This window comes from Phaethon aethereus (genome assembly GCF_964289735.1).
Source record: "Phaethon aethereus genome assembly, chromosome: 2".
Classification (NCBI taxonomy): domain Eukaryota; kingdom Metazoa; phylum Chordata; class Aves; order Phaethontiformes; family Phaethontidae; genus Phaethon; species Phaethon aethereus.
The window spans coordinates 130,109,438-130,124,215 of NC_138582.1; the positions used below are offsets into that span (position 1 = coordinate 130,109,438).

At 36.2% G+C, this 14,778-nt stretch overlaps 1 protein-coding gene across 1 annotated transcript in view; it reads left to right on the forward strand.

Moving 5' to 3' along the window:
* The window catches only part of ZNF385D (zinc finger protein 385D), a gene marked incomplete at both ends in the record, with an annotated part of 433,722 nt that overhangs the window by 370,388 nt on the left and 48,556 nt on the right, over positions 1 to 14,778 (forward strand). The gene's annotated exons all lie outside the window — the stretch shown is intronic.

Below are 14,778 nucleotides of genomic sequence, written 5' to 3' on the forward strand. Positions count from 1 at the left end.
TAGCATTGTAAATGGATGCGCACTAACCTATTATAGTATAACAAAAAAGCACCTTGCAGACATGTGTAGTACTTTCCTTAAGATACACCTTTGCTATATTTGTTACATACAGATACCTCTAAGTCTCTCTCTCTCTCTCTGTATATCTTTGTTATAGCCCTTTATTATAGATGGCATATGTTTTTATTGAGATTTATGTCCTAATTATAATAGGGTTGCTTTAAAAAACAATCATGACAATATTTTTGTGTTTGATACAAAAAAAAAAAGAAACTATTCCAAGCACTTTTGTTTCTACGATGAAAGAAATGAAGTGTGGCAGAATAGGAACAAGGATGTGGGAAATGTCAAAAGTTATTTATGGAAAAATATGCATTTCTAAACATGCAAATACCTTTAAAAGTTTCCCCCTGTTGTTAACATGTTCAGAACACAAAGGGGGATGTTGTATGGAAAGAGTGTTTTATTGTTTACAAAATATGATCTAGTGGTTGGAGAAAATAACTGAAGAAAAAAGAGAACTTTATAAGCTTTAAAATGAATTATTCAAAAGCTTTTATCTTATGCAGTGTAACTTTGAAGGATTTTCCAAGGTACCTTAAAACCATTCTGAGTCTTTACATCGGGCTTTGAATTAGATCCCTGACAAGATATACGAACTGTCTTGTTTCCAAGGTCAGTAGTACAATTTGGGTTTTATATTGGCACAAGTAAGAAAACATCAGAAATTTAGTTGCACGCAAAAGCAATGACCTGTGCAGGAGTTTCTGCAGCTTTACACATTGTTTGTGACTTCCTGGATTCATTTCATAGAATGTGTGTATACACATGTGGATGGATGTACATGTATACATACATGTATTCTGTGTTAGAGTACTGACTTTAATGACATTCTAAAAGACACATATTGATGTTAATTGACAAACAGCCCAAAATCTGACAATTTCTCAAGATACTGAGCGCCATATTCAACCGCTGGCAAAAGCCCTATTCAACTGGTAACATTCAAAGAAAGGCAGCCAGTTCTATTCAGAGGTAGTTATTACAGGTCAGCATTGAATGTGACTGGCAGTAGAATTATCTGTAACTTATTCTTTGTAGAATCAAGCATGTACGTATAGCAGGAGGAAAAAGAAAAGAAAATTTTGAGTAGCCAAAAGGATGAAATTTTGTGTTAAACATGATAAATGTTTCATAAATCAAATTTTCTTTCCTTTCGGTTGTTGTGTCTTATATTTCCTTGATAGAACTTTGAAGGGCAAAATGATTTCTGAAAGCCAGAATAACATGAGAATATACTGCACCGTGTGAGTTTGTACATTTGTAAACGATTGCTGTAAAAGTCAAATATTCTTCTAGTAATATGCAGTTTGGAGGGAACAGTTGTACTAATGAATGTAATTCATTAATTAATATTTCTAACTGAAAGTAAGTTATGTTACTAAGTCCCTGCACTTGTGATCATTCAGAACAAAAGCTTTTTCTACAGTATTTTAAAGCTCTCTGCTGAAGATTAATACTTGATGCCAAATACACTGAGGGTAGGGTCATGTTCATATCACCTCCAATATATCATGTAGACCAGTGGTTAAATGGTGAATTGTATGTCAGTCACAGCACATTGGTCGGGACTTCAGTTCGCTGGTTCTGTGTACCCTTAGCAGCTCCAGCAAAGTGTCATCAGGAAATCTGCAGTGCTATGCAATGAAGATTAGGGAAAAGACCACACAGTATACAAACTGATTCAAGAGCTAAAGCAGCAATTTGTTATGTTACTTATTCTGGAACTATTATGTTAGACATGGTGCCAGCATGTGTTATTGCGATAAATAATGGAGACTCTGCAACTCACAATATAAGCGGACTCCTTAAAACCTTTCATAAATGATTCTTGGTGGTTAAACTATGTGTTAAGGAGAAAACATAAAATATGGGGTCATTTTGCTCCTTCTCTGAAAGTCGCTTTTTTTTTTTTTATCCCTGTAAACAAACTTTTAGAATTATTAGCAGTCTTGAATTTGAGAAAACTTTTGGGGGAATGAAATATCATGAAGAGTTATGTTGATAGTCACATAATGGACAATGCCATTCTTAACATGTGGGAACTTTGTTATCAGTTCTATTAACATCCTTCTTTCATCTGTATTTACCATTTATTACATGATAGTCACGCAGAACAGAAAAACAGAAAACATGACCGTTTCAGAGACAAGCCTACTTTATGGTACTGTACAAGTATTTCTTGATTCTCCAATTCAGGCATGACAAGAAAAATTCATATTTTTACCACATATTAGCATACATACATACATATTCCTTGACATGAAGTTATTAAATGTCCTTGATAGCTTTACAAATGACCCCTCCTTTCTGCCAAGGTATATTTTCCTCATAAAGATGCTTCACACCTTCACTTTGTCTCTAAGGACAGATACTTTAGGAACAAGTTTCAGAATATATTTAGATAGAATGTGTTCTATAGTCCTAACTATATACCCTGTCCAGTAAAGTCATTATCCCACACTTGGATTTTTTGTACCTAGAGTGAGTATCCAAGGTTATATCCATGTAAAATGATATCCCTACAGTTGTTCCATATGTTGTCTAAATATTGATCTTTTCCAAAGCTATTTGAAGTTAAAAAGGACTCTCCATGACCACATTATCGTGAATTGGGTCCTGAAGACTTGGGCTATTTTTATTTATTTATTTATTCAGCAGAGAATTCAGCATGAGTTAGATCATTTGTTATCAACAGAGAAGAAGGAATAGAACTTTCCAAGTGGGGGAAGTGTGTCGTTGGGAACCATCATGCTAGCAAAATCTTTAATGTCGCTTTTGAATGTTATACATGATGTCTTAAATCCTATGTACTTAAGTGCAATGAACAGCCCTTAAAAACAGAGAAAAATGTGATGAACAAAAAAAAGTGTGTATCTGGACCAAGATACAGACAAGATCATCTAGCATTAGTGCAGTCTTAACAGCTAAGAGACCCCCTTGCTGTCAGAGAACAAAATACTGGCACCTGTCCTGAAGAGTTTACAGTCTACACATGAGAGGCAACTTAGGGAGATGGACACTGGTAATGTAACAGGCAGGTGTTTTAAAAGAGCAGTAACAAGGTCAAATGATAAAGGCATCACAAGAAATGGAAACACTTAAGGGTGGATTAGAAGGGAAAGAAGGAGGGGTTTTTTTCAGATACTGTGAATGGGTATGTGTGGGTAACAGCATCAGAGAAATCATAAATTCTCTTACTTCTCTTTCACTGGCACATATGAAAATTCTTCTCTGTGGGAAATCTTAGTTCTGCTACCCCTTTCCAGCCTTTTTTTTTTTTCTTCCTTTTTATCTAAGAAGTGATAGGATGTTTCTGGTCAGCAGGTGAAACTCGCTCCTGAAATAACAATTTCAGTCTAGCTGGGATAATTCTGAAATGGAGAGCAGGTGGAGTGGGAGAGAGCAGTCAGTCTGGCAAGCTCTTGGGCATAAAAAAGGAAGGCAGGAAGGAGAAAGAAATCAGAAACAATGTGATAAGTCAGGATAAATTTTGAAGGAGGAAGAAAAAAAGATGGCATGAAATGGAAAGGTTCAGGAAGATATGTTGAAGTTTGGCAGCCACAAATACCACAGGATGACAGAATTTTTGAGGTTCTATGAAGGGACCTCAGAAGGGACATCTGGAGTTTGACAAAGCAACCCTTACAGGTCAGAGCAGAGTCAGCTACAGCAGGATGCTCAGTATCTTCTTCAGTCAAGTTTTGAGTATCTTCATAACCTTGAGCTGGGCCACCAATTCTAGTTTGACCATCCTCAGAGTAAAGAAGTTTTTTCTTGTATTTAAGTCCAATCTCCTGTATTTCAGTTTGTGTCTGTTGTGTCTTGTCCTGTCACTGGGTACCGCTGAAAAGAGTCTCTGGCTCTGTCTTTTTTACTCCCAGCCGCTGACCGCATCAGGTATTTATACACACTGCTGGCTTTTCTTTCAAGTGGTATCCACCAGGATCCCAGGTCCTTCTGGGAAATCCGGTAAAGCTACTTTCCAGAGAGTCAGCTCCCAGCCCAGACTGGTGCATAGGGTTATTGCTTCCCAGTTGTGGGACTTTTGCATTTCCCTATGTTGAACTTCAAGGGACTCCTGTTGTTCCATTTCTCCAGTGTGTCCAGGTCCCTCTGAATGGCAACACACCCATCCAGCATACCAGGCATTCCTCACAGTTTTTTATCAGGAGCAAACTTGCTGAGGGTGCACTCTGTCCCATTGTCTGGGTCACTGATGAAGACTTTAAACAATATTGGCACCAGTATCAGTTCCTGGAGGACTCCACTAGTGACTGGTCTCCAACTTTGTGTTGGTGACCACAACCCTTTCAGCCTGGCAGTTCATCCAGCATTTTTTCTATTATCCTTTGTGTCTTTTTGTAAAAATGAGAACTAAGAAACTGTAGAAAAAAATAAGGTCAAAGAAAAAAACTAAAATGGAAATGAGTAAGACTTATCCAAATCTCTAAGTTCTGATAATACATGTTTGCACTAGTTTCCCATCAGGAAAATCACATTGTATTTATGTAACATGCGTTACTGCTATAAAATGTATTTTACACACAATTAAAATTAAAAAAAGATCATTGATAGGACCTGATTGAAGTGCAAAGCTCTTTCTCTTGTGTTTTAAATTGTTTCTTTATGTCTTTCTGTTGCAATATGTGACAAATTCAGAGTTTATTTTCAGAGCTATTTTATTCTTTTTAAGTGTATTTCAGGCCCTGTTATGTACTGTGTTGTTTCACATATTGGGCCTTTTCTAATAATTCCATAGTACATTTTGTCACCCTTGCAAAATTTAATTGTGCTTCTGTGGGATGATTTAACAGCCTACAGCTACTGGGTGTAAAAGCTAATGCAGATCTGTTGCCTTAACATCAGCTTACACTGGAGCTGAAGTTAGTTTGTGGATATGTAGGAGTGGTAATAACGTGTTGCACAGTATGCAGGATGTTTTATGCCATTACTGAGATGGAGAACTCAGCTTCAAATGCAAGGAGTGTTTTAACAGAATGAAAGCTACTGAACTGCTTAGACTGTTCATCTGTACCTTTGGTTTTATTGAATATATGAAGGAGATAAGGGCAGAGGTTATTAAACACAATATTCATCAAAAGCCTAGGTGGAATTGCTTTGACCAACTATAGACATACATATTGACGTTAATGCAATGGCTTCTCCTTAGTGTGAAAGGAAATCCTGTCAATGAAGTCTAGAGCATAATTCATCTTATTCTAAAGTAAACATCTATACTAAATCACATGAATGGTGAAGACCTAAGAAAAAGTATAAAAAATGCCAGTGGTGACTACATCAGATATAAACTGCTACGCTGATACCTTAAGTTAGCTGAGACAAGTTCCAACCTCAATGACCAAATTGCCCTTTCCTTCAAATATGTCCAATTTTTTTCCACGGGTTTTGATTCTTTTTAACTGAACCATGAATTTCTCTCTAAGAATTTGATGCTCAGTCTTCAAAATCTGAGCTGTTAGTTAATTCTGAATGATCATGTAACAAATGACACTATTTCTGTCTGTCAAGTGGAAATTTTAATATGCTTTTGAATAGCTTTTAGATTTCCCACTGATGAGAAGAGAACTTCTTGTTTGTTTGTTTGTTTTAAAAAAATACATTAACCTTTTTCTCATCTAATTTTTTAAGACATGGAAAGAAAATCATTGCCTAATAAAGCTAGATTGCTGGAGAATGTATGGTTTAGTATTAAAATATTAACTTCATCTTTCTCATGTTACATTCAACCGTAGACTTCCTAGTGAACATGTCCTGTTAGAACATTGTGTCTCTTTCATATCGCTAGTAAGGAGTCCATGCATTCTTTTCTATTAGTCAGTATGTGCTGTTTTATTTAAGATTCAAAACTTCTGCTCTTAATTGTAGGAAACCGTTTTCAAACTTAGTGCACAAATGAAAATTTGGTCATATGAATCTTTATAGAAGGACAACATATAATTACTACTACAGCAGTTTCATTTAAAAATATGAAGAAATATTCTTTGAATATATTTGTATGTTTCTGCATGTTTCTTTGCAATATTTGCCCTTCTCTGTTCAAGACAGGTAATTAACTGTTGTTTCCTCCAATATCATGTATTAGCACACCTTGCCTGGTTTCTTTTATCACTTAGATAGTCAAAGCTGTATGTACATGTTGCGGTTTAATATGGCAGGTAGCTAAAACAACCACACAGCTGTTTGCTCACTCCCACACACATACACAGTGGGATGGGGGAGAGAATGGGGGGGGGGGGGGAAGGTAGAACACATGGGTTGAGATAAAGAAGGTTTTTATAGGTTCCCTTTAATAGGGAAGGGGGAAAAAAAAAATGAAACAATAATAGTTATAAAAGAATATACAAGTGATGCACAGCACAATTGCCCACCACCTGCTGACCGATGCCCAGTTCGCTCCCAAGCTGTGGTGCCTCCCTAGCTAGCTCCCCCAGTTTATATACTGAGCATGACGTCGTATGGTATGGAATATCCCTTCGGCCAGCCTGGGTCAGCTGTCCTGGCTGTGCCCCCTCCCAGCTCCCCGGGCATCCCCGGACTTCTCACTGGCAAGAAGCTGGACACTCCTTGACTGCTCAGCAACAACTGTAAACATCAGCACGTTATCAACATTTTCTCATCCTAAATCCAAAACGCAGCACTATACCAGCTACTAGGAAGAAAATTAACTCTATCCCAGCTGAAACCAGGACAGTACGTTAGCTCTGTACATAGATGTATTTGTGCAGTTCCTGGTTCAGCTCCAGCACCTGTAATGGAAAGGAGCTCCCATTTGAAAATGGAAATCCGTTTCCTCTTATCTCTGCTTTCTTTTTATTTCTACTTTCATTTTATCTCCCTTACATTCAGCTTTTGAGCTTATTTTCTTTTTTATTATAAACTGAAACAGGGTTGGTAATGGCTAGGCTTTAAGGTTTATGAGGGCTTCCATATATTAAGAATTACCGGATTATTTCTGGTGTTGCTTGGTGTAGCTACCCGATTTTATCATTTACTCTTCGAGTTATTTGTTTAATCCTTTGTTCTTAATGGCAAACCACCCTAAATTCTTCTTTCTTAAGGAAGGATGAGGAAGTCATACTGCTGTATTTATGACATTAACATGTATTTAATTAAAACGCCACTGTCTATTTATTAGCATTTTTATAGACAGCAAATTTTCTTGTAATCTTTTGTAATTAAAAGAAATTCTGTTTCTAATAATAATACAAATGTCAACTGTATTTAAAATTGAAAGTGGTATTTAATACTATTCAAAATCTGCTGGTGGATGCAGAAACAATTTGCTATGTGATCCCAGTGTGCAATTTGCTGATACAGCTTAGACTGTGGATAACCTTGTATAAGTAATTATTATATTAAGGATGTTTGATCTAAGAAGACAATTCAGTGCAGTCTGTTTGTATAACTTAGCTGTTGTTTTGTTTCCATATGCTTTATTATATCATAAAGCGTGCTTTTGTTTTGTCAAGTGATTTCGTCAGATCATTTCAGCATTGCTTAGGGCACAGCACAATTAACAGGCTAGCTCTGGGTTTCGGCTTCTGAGATCCTGGATGTAAACTGATTTCCTTTACAAGTCAATGTTTTAGTACACATCAGAACAGAACAATGACCTTGAAGCTTGAACTTGTAAGGCTTTTTACTTCATATTAATTTGTTTGAGAGATTTTGGGTGGAGCATTCCGAAGTTGCAAGTGTGAAATAAAAAAAGAAGATTAATTGCTTGGTGATAAGCACAACACAGATGGATTTCAGAACCAGCTACAGGACTTTATGGCCCACTTCCCAATCACCCAATGCTGAAAGTTCAGCTTTTTCTTGTTTACTCTTATTTGAATGAAAAATCTTTAAAAGAAACTATAGTCTGAAAGAGATGTACTTATTTTCTGATTCTTTTGTCATTTGCTTGGAAATTATAGATTACTGATTCATAACACTCAGTTCTTTTAATCACATGCTTGGAAAATTCAGCCCAAACCAGTAAAATTTGACTGTGCTACAACATCTTCCACTGTAAATCACCTATGCTTTGACTTTTCTGTACTCAGACAATCTGTAGCTAACTGCAGCACAAAATGTTATCAGCATTCCACAGACTGTTGTACCAATTTTGCATTAGAGCTCGGTGGTAATTTGGAAGACAATAGCTTCTCTTTTGATCTCTGTGTAGAACTAGGGCTTTTTCTTTCTTTCGGAGTGTAGCTAAATGGCAATATAAAAATTACAGTAATTTATGTGTGCCTCAATTGATCGTGAATGTGCAATAAAATCCTTCTTTGCTTGCATCTACGTAGACTGAAAGCTTCGTCATATGAACACCATGTGTTTTCTGTGGATCCAGCTGCTTTTGATTGGGATTGCCTTGACAACAATTTTATGCTTGAATAATCATCCAGATAGAAACTGCTGTCAGTCGTAACATCTGTATCAACCTATTGAGTCAGTATGAAAGTCCAGTACTAACAATGGTGTTGCTTGTAGGTCTGAAAAGCATTTTCTATTGAAATATTAAATAGGGTCTTTCATAGTATCTCAGAGAAATGTCAGCTTGGTTGCTGCATGCCCATGGTTGTAACTACTAGAAATCTTAGCACTAATCTTCTGTTTATCAGATATCTGTTTATCAGTTATTGATCAGTAGTGCTCTAAAAACTGGATCAAGCACTATAGCATGTATCTGCTTAATGACTCATTCTTCGTGGTGTGTTTTGGTGTTTTGTTGTTATGTTGGGAATGGCATTGATGCTAGCTAGTAGGGTGGGTCTGAAGGCTCCGCAGATCTAGCCATTGGGATTTAAAAAAAATTGTGGTATTGCAGTCCTAGATATTTTTCAAGTTTTTATTGTAAAATATCAGATTCAGAAGCCTCTTACTATTGTGTAATTGTTTATTTTGTCAGTTTATGGACTAATTTAGAATGGAGCAGGAACTTCTTGATCCCATGCTCTCAGATAGGTGGTCAATTTTTGCAACTCTGGACTTTTTCAAATGAGAAGTGTCTGCTGTGAGGGAAACAGAAGAGTAGGTAGGTCTTCATTTAAGTGATCCATGTTTTTTCAAGCTGACATAATATTGGCTGGACAATGGAGTAATAGGAGGTAGTTGTTACCTGTTTGAGGACTGGTTTTGTTTTCTGTGGGACATTTCTAAGGTAAAGGTGACCTTATCTCCAAAGATGCTCTAGAGCTTGCTTAAATTATTTTCTTTTGTTGTTCATGTCACATTCTTGCCATGCCTAAACTGAGAAAGGAGAAGAGTGCAGTTAAGAACATAAGTAAATATACTGTGCTAAACAGTTGAAGCCATTGCTATATGATGCTCTTCTAGCACCATTCAGAGTGATCTAAAGACCACCAGAGCTGGAACAGTTGTAGTAATAAACACAGGGCAATCTGCTTTACCCAGTCCATTTCATTGGCCATTTGTGTTATAAGAACTCAGCACAGCAGAAATCATTATTTCTAGAAACAGTCTATCCTGCGTACATACAGTAGGTGTTTTCAGAAATAAGCCATAACTGAGTACTATTCAAAGCTACTGTAAGAATGTTAAGAACAATTTTATTTTGCAACAATGATATTTATTCTGTCTTCCATTTGGTATTACACATCCTTCAATAATGTATTTAAAGTATTAGCAGATCAGTGATTTCTTTCCTCAGCTGGAGAATTCTCATAGGTGAAATTCTTCTGTACTATGTCATTCTTTTGCTAAAATATACCTTCCAATTACTGTACTAATGGAGTTAGACTTTGCAAATATTCATTTTCTATTTGGTCCCAGTCACACAAAGATAAAACAAACTAAAATATCAGACAGGACCAAATATTTTCGTAGTTCCTGCCGTTGTCCTCCTTCTTTACCCCTAAAAAAAGAAAAGAATAAATAAGAAATTTATTGTGTTTTGCATTATTGAGTATATGACAAAAATACAAAAATTCATCTAACATCTAGTTGTTTCAAGGTTTGCTGGCAGTGCATTTGTAAATCATATAAATAAGCCTAAGATAAGCATAAGCTTAGTAAGTTATCTTCAGCACCAGCAAACATCAAGTTATCTTGAGACAAAGCAGAGCTGTGACTGCAATATCTGGTTGAGAAAGAAAGTAAACATGCAGTTGGTCTTCATGTACGTGAACTCTGTGCTTCTTAGGTTTAATGTAGTTTTCCATGGACTAAATGGCTTCCTTATAGGTAATTCAGACAGACCACACCTATAACTTCAGAATAGGTGTGTTAAGAGTCTCTTATTCTCAAAATCCATATAGTGTTTAGAACAACTTGAAGAACTATTGTGTATTTCTCATTTCATCTTTGTGCATTCTGTACTCTACAGTGATAAATCAAATAGTTGTCCCCAAGCATCAAAACTCATTTTATGGCATGTCCATAGCGGAATTAGTATCAAAGAAGCTAGAACAATTTGTGTAAATTAGAAATTAAGAACTACAGAATATTATTATAGGAAACAAATGGATACAAGAATAAATATAGGCTCATCAGGGGAATTAAAAAGGTGCTTTTAAGGGTAACAGGAACCAAGGAATTGTGTCTGATAGATTTGATTTGAGAGGGGGAAAAAACCAGCTTACTTACGTAAACTTGATGATAAAGTTGATGTTTAAATACTTTCCAGGCTAATGGTAACATTAAGTGTATTTAACCACAAGCACTAAATTAGACAACAATTCAGGAAAAGTTGCATATGAAAGTTTTAAAAGAAACAGATAAATGGCTTTCTGAATAAACTGTTATGTTTTTCTGTACATCGTAAGCGCTGTAGAACATACAGAGGACTAGAAGAAAGTTAGTGTTGTGTCAGTATTCACAAAAGGTAAAGAGGATGAATCAAGTAATTATAGGTCTATCAGCTTGACACCAGTCTTGGGAAAAATAAAGCAAAAGCTGACAGAGGAGTTGAGTACTGAAGGAAATGAGACCAATTATATAATGACAATGAACATGAATTGACAGAAAGTTAGACTTTCCTACCTAAAATTGTTTTTATGAGATTGCATATTTGATTGATAAAGGATAACATGTGCTGAAGCTTTGGGTTTGCATGGCTGTAGCATGTGCAGAGGTTAAAAATTACCTAAGATACTGGAATGATACAGAGTGAATATGGAACATATTAAGTGGATTTAAGCCTGCTAATTTTAGTCCTTGGAATGCAATCACAAGGTACAATTTGGTGTAGAAATATTCCAGTGAAATCCTTTTGGAGTAAGGTCTTAACTCCAGTCTAATCTTACATCATCAGTTACCTATAAGGAATTATAAAGTCTTTACAAATAGCAAATGGCACAAAAACTAGAGTTGTGGGCAAGTAATAAAGATGAGCTGGAAATTGAGTAAATCAAATGCTTTTAATATAACAAAAATGTATTATTCTTAGGAAAGAACAATAAAGAATTTATTGAAATGTTGGTGGTCTTCATGTAAAGAAGAGTTCAGCTTGGGAGTACATGGTTAAATATCAGCTACCCAGGAACCACTGGTGTAGTGATATTTCCAGAAAGCCTTGTGAAAAAGCCTTTTTTTGAGGATAATGGAGGAATGTAAAGGTTTTTGTTTCTTTTATTACTGTAAATGAACTATATGATCTATTTTTTTCCAAAGAATATAATCAAATTGAGTGGCAACTTAGGGAAGATTTAATAAAATTGCTTAAGAATAGTGAAAGACCTAATGAAATAGATGCATTCAACTTCAGTATTTACTTTATCAATTAGAGTGTAAGCAGTATTTTGATTACAGTCTATAAAAATTTGCATGAAAACAACAAACTAAGAGTAAAAGCACTCCTAGGAGTTGGGAGGTGTGGCAATATCCAAAGACTGCAAGTAGAAAATAGATATCTTCATCCCACAATCAAGACAAACCTTTTTAACACTGAGAAGGATTATAACATACACAAAATCTCATGTGGGATTCTCAGAATCATTTGACCAAAGCTATGAAGTTTGACTCAGGAATCAATAATGGAAGTCCTCTGGGCAATGTTCTGTTGTATGTCAGAGAAAACTGTGGATATATGTATTTTTTTTCTGCCTTCAGATACATAATTTGTCTCCCTTACTCCTCCCAGAAAAAAAGTCTTTGCTGCCTGGAGACTGGAGATCTTGTATATTACACGTGAGGTGTTCTGTAATGAAGTATTTTATGTGGCAAATTTAATAGTACCTAAATTTAAACATGAGACCAATTCATTTTACTTCAGTCAAATAACATGCATTTTCAAAGCTCAAGAATTGATTCTTGATGTATGTCCTACCCAGGTCATAATATTGTGTCTTTCTGTGTTTTGTACAGGACTGGATAAGCGAATAGTGCTTGATTAAATAAAACCCTAGAAAATTATAATTGCTGGTATAGATTTGTCTGGATAGACAAAGGCTTTATGGTGCAAAGCTGCCAGTGCCCTTTCTCGGTGTCCTTAATTATGTTACAAAATTGACTCCAGATAATTAAAGATGTTTTATTTCTCCGGAAGACTATTTTCTTTCTATTATTATACCTGCTTTAGTATTTTCTTTTTCTGTCATTACTAGAATTTGAATTAAGTAAGAATTAAAATTCATGTTTTAATTCCCAAGTTGCATGCTTTCAAGCATTCTTCCTACTTCTTTCAATCACAATTTAGTACTGTTTCCACTTCCTTGTTTCACCTCTGATTAGTTTTAGGCCCTATAATCAGCCTTTTAGGAGATTCAGAAGGATCTACTTATTTAATCCAGTAGATCTGCACTGATCAAAGCATAGGTAGTAGCATTACTTTTAGTAACCCAAGTTTCCAGCTAAGTATTACAGAGAATGCAAATTTAAAAAATCAGATTTTTTTTAATCACACATTTCAAATTATCTAATTTTGCTTGCAAATAGCCATTTTCTTACATTAGAGCACTCAAATGAACTCTTTAGTTCATTCACCTTATCAGAGGAGTCCTGAGACAGCTGCCATGCAGTTTTAATCCCTTCCTTTGCTACACTTTACTTTTTACTATTTCTTCTTCATTTTCTGCTCTGCTGGTTTAATAGCTGCAAGTTTCTAGCATTGTGTTAGCAGATCCATTTGAAAGTTGCATCAAGAGATTACCCACTTCAGCCATCTAGTTGAATTTTCTTGCAGTATTTGCCCTTGATAAACCAACATTTCCCAGTAGGGAAAGATGCCTATTTTTTTTTCCTGTTTTCAGGCATAAGGAAATATCAACAGACATTGATGGCAATACATAGGGAGCTTGAAATACACGGCAGATCTTGCCAAACAACCTTGTCATCTTTTTCCTGCATGTGCTTCCTAGGTGCTGGTTCCTTGCTACGCTACCAGATGCAGGGCAACGGCAATGGTTTGGAGAAGGGTTAGTGCGTTATCTCCTTCACAGAGCATGAGTCGTGTGAGTGAGCTTCAGTGGCACAATTGAATAGATCATTAGTGGGAGCACCTCTAGTGTGTGTGTGCACCAGAGTGACAACGTTCACAGCCCCTGGGAGCACACTACTTGGGGAAAGCTTCTGTACAACATCTGTACGTTATGAGATACGCATGGATGGCAGTATCTCATAATATGAATTGGCTCTTTTATTTCAAACTGGTAAGATTTGGGAACTTTTAACCCAATAACAATTGCCTTTGTGGCAACAAGCTTATGACTGACACTGTCCTCATGAAAATCCATACACACTAATCCATCTACAAGAATTTTTTTCTGGAAGCACAAGTCAGGTAGCTGTTTTTGTTTAAATATAGATAAATTCATGCACGTTATCTGGATACCTGGATGGTCAGATACTGATTTACCAAGACGAGAGGGAAACTAAAACGGCTTTCATTTCCTCTGCTGTTTTCTCACTGTAGTTTGCCAGCCTGAGCTAGATGTGTCATGGGTCCTGCAGCTCCTTCTCCAGGTATCAACAGTGAGTGTAGGAACCACACTACTGAGCAGAGAAGGTTCATGCCCGTGATGAACGGAACAACATGGAAGCTAATGAAGTAGGTGTAAAGTTCATACTAACAAAACTGCTGCCCTGCCAGATTTGGTGGGCCAACCTCCACTTGCAGAAGGACTGCATTTCCTTTTCACATTTTTAGCAGATACTTGAATGCCTTTTTGAGTCAAAGTCAGGGCACCCATTTAAGGCTCACTGAATTGTAAATTCAGGCAAATAACAATCTGTCTGCATATTCAAGCTACATATTAACACTTAACTAGTGTGTTTGGGTAAATTTAAAGGAAAATTACCCAGCCTGATACTTCAAATTTAAACATTTAATCATCACTTTTTTGTTGTTGAGAATTTTTCACATGTGTTTCACTGCACAAAAATTTGAGATTCTCATTTATAGTTCCGTTTTTCCTGTGTCAGGGGATTCTTCAAGCTATCCACTGTGATGACTGTTCATAAATGTTGTTACCCGGCTGCCTTGTAATTGTCCAATGGTCTAGCTCCAAGTCAAGGTCCCTGTTGTCCTCTATCACAACTGTGAAGTCTGCTTCAAGACTGTCTCCTACTGTCATTTTGTTTTAAGCTTTAACAATTCTTATTTAACTTTAAACAAAGGAAGAAAAGTAATGGAATTTTGAATTAGCCCACTCCTCCTAATTAGCAACAGTGTCGTTGTCAACCCTATAGCACTTTGTGCTACATATTTGTTGATCAGTAATAGTCTGGGAGAACCATCTGTGACTG